This window comes from Strigops habroptila, chromosome 2 (assembly GCF_004027225.2).
Source record: "Strigops habroptila isolate Jane chromosome 2, bStrHab1.2.pri, whole genome shotgun sequence".
Classification (NCBI taxonomy): domain Eukaryota; kingdom Metazoa; phylum Chordata; class Aves; order Psittaciformes; family Psittacidae; genus Strigops; species Strigops habroptila.
Window position 1 is genome coordinate 95,375,262 of NC_044278.2, and position 6,780 is coordinate 95,382,041.

Below are 6,780 nucleotides of genomic sequence, written 5' to 3' on the forward strand. Positions count from 1 at the left end.
GGAACATAAAGCAGTAGGGCAGAGCCCACTGGAAGTATCAGTTTATCTTTAGGGGCGGTCAGCATAGGAGAAGGCTGTTTAATAAAGAGATTATAATTTTAAAAAGGGAAAAAAAAATCAATTTCATTACCCAGGAATCAAGTGTGGACGGGTTGCTCTGAGAGGGAGTCAGTGATGCTGAAGAAATTCTGCCCTGGAATATGAGGTGAGGAAAGCACAGCGGTAGGTCCGGGGTAAAAAGAAATGTTCCCTGCCAAATTCCTGCTTACTGCGCTCTCGAGTGACCTTAGCTGGCATCAGGAAGGCACTGCTGAATAGGCTGTGCAAATTCTGGAGCAACAGAAAGAGAAGGCATAAATAAGGAGATACGTTGAAAAGTGTCATCAGAACCTCCATGGGAAGCCCTAAAAAAGCCAGAATGGGAACATGCACAGCGCTTAGTTTCAGCTTGTGTTTGTAACTCCACAGAGGAATCATCAAGAACAACTGCCTTTCCTGACAGTGCTAGGGAATGGTGCGAAGGTGGAGCTGTGTAAACAGAACTTTGATCCTATTTAGTACCTGTAGAACAGACCTGCTTAGTTATGATACACAGAAACCTGGTTGTTTTAGCAAGTACTGGAACACAAGCCCCCAGTCAGGTTTTTTATTCATGTGGGTTTAAGTTTCTTGTTATTAGTTGTCACTAATCAGTTTTTACTGTGTGCAGTAGGGCCTTAAACAGTAGTTGCTGGCAGTTTATACCGTGTCTGAACTTTACAATTGGCTGAAACAGCTAAAAAATTGCTCTGTATGGAGCAGAAGTAATTTTATAATCTCTCAAATAACTAGTTTCAGTTCTTTTTCTTTCAGTTTGGCTTTTTGTAAAAGCTAAGAATAAAAAACAACCTCCCCCCACCAGTTTTTCTTGAAGGAAAGGGATATGAAACCTTATATCCATCTTGGAAAAGTTATGACAGACTGGAAACATTATGAAAGCATTAAATACGCCAACTAGGCAAAGCCATGATATTCAGAGGCAAGTTTTGTGGAATAAAAGGAAATACTGTTAAAGACCATATGAAGACGATGTGTGTAACTCTTGCTGACTTTGGTGGGTCAGCTCAGATGCTGATCCCTCTCTCTTACACTGACAGTCTCAGCTAACATCTCTTTTTGGTAACAGTAGCAGATGACTTTGACGTGCTTTTCTCAAGTGACTGAACTGAGAACATTGGAGATTCAAAATGGACAATAGCTCAGCGTGGAACTACACCCCAAACCTTAATGCAACTTGAATCAGTAGTTTCATTCCAAGTATACATTGTCCAAACTGGAGATCACAAAGGCGTGTGTAGTCATAGATAAATCCAAGTTTAGGAGGATTTGTAATCTTGCCAGTTGTAGATTGAAGGGTCTGTTCTGTATGGGCAGCTCTCTAAGTGACCACAGTGAAGAGTCACGATGGCAACTGTCAGTGACCCGTTAAAGGATATTATAAGAAGAACGTTATTCAAAGTGTTTCTCTCCTCATTCAGCATTATTTTTTCCACCAGTTGGTTAACTGTTTTCACTCAAACTGCAGAGCCCTAGGATACGGTGCCAGCTAAATCTGATACGTAAACTGTCTGGAGCTAAATGCCACCTGCATGGAGCTGGCATCTTAATTCCAACTCTGTTCTGCAGTCCTCACCATCAGCTTTCTGTGGATGTGAAAGAACAGGTACACATACAGCTGTTGTTCAGCAAAACCTCTTTCAAAGTGATCTTGCTGCAAAATGGTTCCAAAGGCCTCAGGGCTCGAAGTTCTCCTCTAATCAAAACAGGAACTCTGACATCTGCCGTTTGGCAGGAGCTGATTCCACTGATGGTCTCTCCATTGAGAAATGTGTGGGATAACATTGACACTCTGTGGCCAGCCTGATAAAATGCAATCTCTGGATTTTCACAAATTTTCTTTGCTTTCATCCATTTTACCAGGTAGTAAAGTTCAGTTTGTAGCTTTCATTCTTGTTGATAATTTCCAGTATCTTTTCAATACCTTTCCTTTATTGTTAAAAAAAATGTCCTAAACATGTAAGCTAAGATAAAAACTAAGACCAAATGATAAAACTAAACCTTGCATCCAGAACCCCTGAATCTGAGGAGCGCTCAGAGTGAGACTCCGCTGTCATTTTGGAACTTGGCAAATTGTAGGAAGTGCATTTTCAGGTCCATGCTTACATCGTTGTCATTTTAATCACATTTTTTTTCCTGTGGAACTGGAATGAGGGAAGGCCCCTTAAGGGGAACTGGATTTGTATATTGCAATTTCCTCCAGACTAATCTGGAGAGATGAGCTTTGTCAGTGTACCTCCAAGCTGTAATTTTTACTTCTTAGAAGTAACAGATATTACCTGTATTATATATAGTGCAGGTAGGCAGTATGGTTAAGCACCATTAGATAGCCCCTGTAGGTCTTCCTCTTGGTTGCAACTGAAGGAATAGTAAAAGAAAACAAAACACCAGTCGTTGGTTCATAGCTTTTACATTCAACAGGTGGAGGAGCAAATACTAAAATACATGAGTGGATGGTTTTGGCACACATAACACTGATACTTTTGTAGATGTACCCATATTTTGCTCTTCTTTTCAACTAGAAACATTAAGAATGATGGGAGAATTGAAATTAAAGCATTTCAAGATAGTCAGAGCTGTATTTTAACTAGTTTCTAATGTGAAAACAGCATATATGCAGTATGTAGCATAGATGAATGTATGACCTAAACTGGGACAGAGATCAGCCATAAGAGGAAGAGCTAATGAATAGTCTCAGAAAAGGGAGCGATGGTGTTAGGATAGGTGAGGAAACCAGAGATGCTCAGTTTTTAATTGCCTCGAGGAGACAAAGCTGAGATGTTAGGATTCAAGGAGGCAGAGACCTGTGAATTAAAGACATAAGAAAAAGGACCTGGAAATGAGAGTTCCAGTGGTATAGACAGAAGACAGAGCATTACCAATTTATATTATATTGTAAAAACTAAACCAATTTTGGTAGCACTTGAATAGATGAGTCTACAGAGAGGACCTGCATCCTAGTAAAATTCTAAACAGCTTTGGAAATGATAAATTCAGAGATTGGAATAACAATATTTATTAAAAATATTCTTCAGTCATATACAAAAGACACGGTAGTTCAAACGGAAATCAAAGCAAGGCAAGTACTTTTCCTTTCCTTATCAGCTGCAGCACCTGCCAGCTAAGGGATGAGAACATGAGGGAAAAGTCTTTGGTCTGTGCTGTATTTCTCCACATCTGCCTCATTGTCAGGGTGCGGTGAGGGCTCCCAAGGGGGTGTCACAGCAGAGTCTGGCAGTCAGGACCTGTCCCGCTGTCCCTAGCCAGGGAGCAGACAGGCTGGGGGCATGCAGGGACAGCACAGAGCAAAGACTTTTCCCTCATGTTCTCATCCCTTAGCTGGCAGGTGTTGCAGCTGATAAGGAAAGGAAAAGTACTTGCTTTGCCCTGGACATCAGGTACCCCCTTGAGCATCAGGTGCCCCCTTGAGAAAGGGGGTGAGCTGTGGCACTCAGTGCCCTGACATCTTCTCAACAACTTTCTCCTCCAGCTGTATGAAGCATACAGAAATTGAAAAACAGGGAAGTGTTCATTAAACAACACCAAAAAAAGCAGGAAACCTTTCCCAGATACCCTGGGAAACATCTTTTCAGGAGGGCTGAGGGCAAACAAACCAATGCCATGTCATGGTCGACACTGTTTCAGGCAGTGCTAGTCGGTCACAATGAGGAGAATATCACACATGAACATTCCAACAGAGACTCTATTTGGACCTGTCTTGGGCTCTCCTGACATTTCCAGGTACCAGGACCAGCTCATTGTGTCTGTTCAACCTGCTGTGAACACTGAGCCCAACCAAAGCAGGAGCTGAGCTTCTGCCGCACCACTGAACTTGTCACAAGCAGGAGGCTGCTGGAGGCCATAGCCACATGTAGGGAAGATCTTTGAGACTGTCCATCCTGTAGTTTTCAAATCCAAACCTGTGATATGGGGGCTGGGGCAAACTTGTGTGGTTGTGCTCCAAGGCAGAGCTCAGAAGTAATAAGCTCTTCTCTTCAGAGTTTAGCCATGGCCAGTTTAGTGCTGCTGGCCAAACACCCTGGGACAAGTGGTAAGCACCAGAAGCTGTCACAGGCAGGGACACCTTCCACTAGACCAGGTTGCTTAAAGCCCCCTCCAACCTGGCCTTGAACGCTGCCAGGGATGGGGCAGCCACAGCTTCTCTGTATCAGTGGTACAGAGAGACAACTGTATCAGTGTCTCACCATCTTCATAATAAAAAATGTCTTCCTTATGTCCAGTAGAAACTTCTTGCAGTTTAAAGTCTCTTTCTTCCTGCTGTCTATGCGCCTGGAGTGAGGGCAAAGTGCTTTGACAGTGAATACAGTGATCAGGACAAAATTCCAGTTACTGGAATATTTAGGGCATGGGGAGGAGGGGGATTCAATACTAGTCCTGATTATTGCTCTTTGTGATGAATACCTAGGAAACAGGGAGATGCATGCCTAACAAACAGCAAACAAATTGACTGAAGTTCTGTGAAATTGTGAAGAGCGTTAGCAACCACTGGCTTTGACCCTGTGAATTCAGAGACATGCGGCAAGAACCTTAGTTCCACCCATGTAAGACGTAGCTGGGGTAGGGGCTGTCCTCATCTCTGAACAGTTTCTGAATTATTTAGCGTATGGTCTTTCTGCTCCAGCAAGAGACTCACTCAGAGCTCATCTTGGCTGCTTTTACTTTCTTTTCTTTCATTCTTTCTTAAACAGACTTGCAATTGCTCCTATGTATTATTTATTGGAGGTACTATGCTTTTATAACATAACTGTGGGTGGAGCAGAGTCTGTAGGCACAATTTGCACCCTACGTTTGGGATAATTGGCAGGAAGAAAGAAAATAGGCTGCAGTTCAGTATGAGAATTGTATGAAAATGTAAAAAAAACCAAAAGACTATAGAGTTGCCTCTATTTGCCCATGAATTACTCTATTCTGTGCCATAGAAAACCCAAAAGCAAAGTTCAGTAAAACTGTATCCTAGTTGCAATCCTTTCTCTGGCTTTATTTCTTCTTTTTATATCTTTTTTTTTACAGAAGCAGCCTACTTCTGTAGCCTGTTAGAGAGCGATGCAATAAAGACTCCATCACATCATATTTCAAATACTCAATTATTCATCAGGTGGTAGAATCTCCACCCTTGATTCCTGTATCCATGTTTTAGTTTACTTAAAAGAAATTACAGTGCTAAGAATGTCTGGTCAGATGAAACAGATGTGTACCACAGCCACCTGTCAAACCTCAGAGAAGATGAGCAGTAGCAAAGGCAGGAGAAACATGAAAAGATCAAGAGACAATTCACTCGAGCTACTGGTACATCAGAAAATGCCAGCTATGTTGATCTTACAGTACCATGCGGTATGGGCAGGAGGGTTTTCCCAAAATGGAGAACAAGCAGATTAAGGAGCCAGATACCAATGTAACTTATTGTAAAAAATGAAGAACGCAGACAAGTGGGTAATCCTTAGAAAGAAGCACACGCTTCAGAATATATAAAGAGTCCCCTGAAGGGCTAGGATATGCTGCACACTGTAGTTGTCTTTTTTTACTCCCATTTAGAGAGTTTTCTGCCCTTTTTGCACTTACAGACTGGTTTTAGAAAAGATCATACGTGGGCATACACTGCATGATGTATCAGATGCATGGTGGTGCATTTATACTGTCAGATTACTCTGCGACAACTGCTGTAAACAAGCATTAGCTTTTGAACTAACCAAAAGCCTGACGATGATAACGTAAGTGATGTGGATGATGGGATCAAGTGAACCCTGATGAAGTTTGCTGATGATCACAAGGTCAAGTTGGACGGGCTTTGAGCAACCTGTTCTAGTGGAAGGTGTCCCTGCCCATGGCAGGGGGGTTGGAACTAGATGAGCTTTAAGGTCCCTTCCAACTGAATCCATTCTGGTTTGAGGTCCTTTCAAAGGTGGCTGGAGAACAGCTCTGCGTTAATGCCAGGACATGAGATCTGCAGCTGCTTTCAGTTCTGCATGTCTCTGAGCAGCCTTTTAGGAACAAACCCCAACCAATAAAGAAGGTAAATACCAGCTTTGCTGAGACTCTGCCTGGCTGCTGCTCTTGCACAAGCGACTCTGGGAGATGTTTCAGCAGCACATTTTTGCCTCTGGCGTGTAAAGTTCAAGCGGTGCTGCCTTGTTAAACATTTTTTCCTTCTTTTAAAGAATTCTTTTTCCCCCTCAGCCACTGACTGACGTGGCTTCACTTACAAAAGTTAAAATGTAGTAAATACCTTGTAGATTTTCACCTCAGGGAAGGCGTTTTGACTAGTTGTATTTCAATGAGACATTAAAAAACCATGTGTGTGTGCATTTTTTAAAATTGCTGTCATTTCTCTCTGCACGACAGGTAGTAAAAGCTGATGCTGCAGAGATTGATTTTGTACTTTTTAACGTAAGACTGGCAGAAAAATTGTCAGTTCTCTTGTTGCTCATGTTTAAATCCACACCCTTAAGCTGTGATTCAGCAAATTCCTAGAGTAACGCTGGTCTGAAACCCTGGTTCCTCCTTGTCCTGTCCTGCCGGGGGTGGATTTCCTCTTGAGAAGCCAATGAACAAAAGCTCATTTGTTTCTGGACGTGGTGAAGGGGAAACTTCCTCCAGCATCTCTCCACCTCTTCCTGCAGAGTCTTAGCTCTCTTTTGCACTGATCAGGTCATGAATGAAAATGGA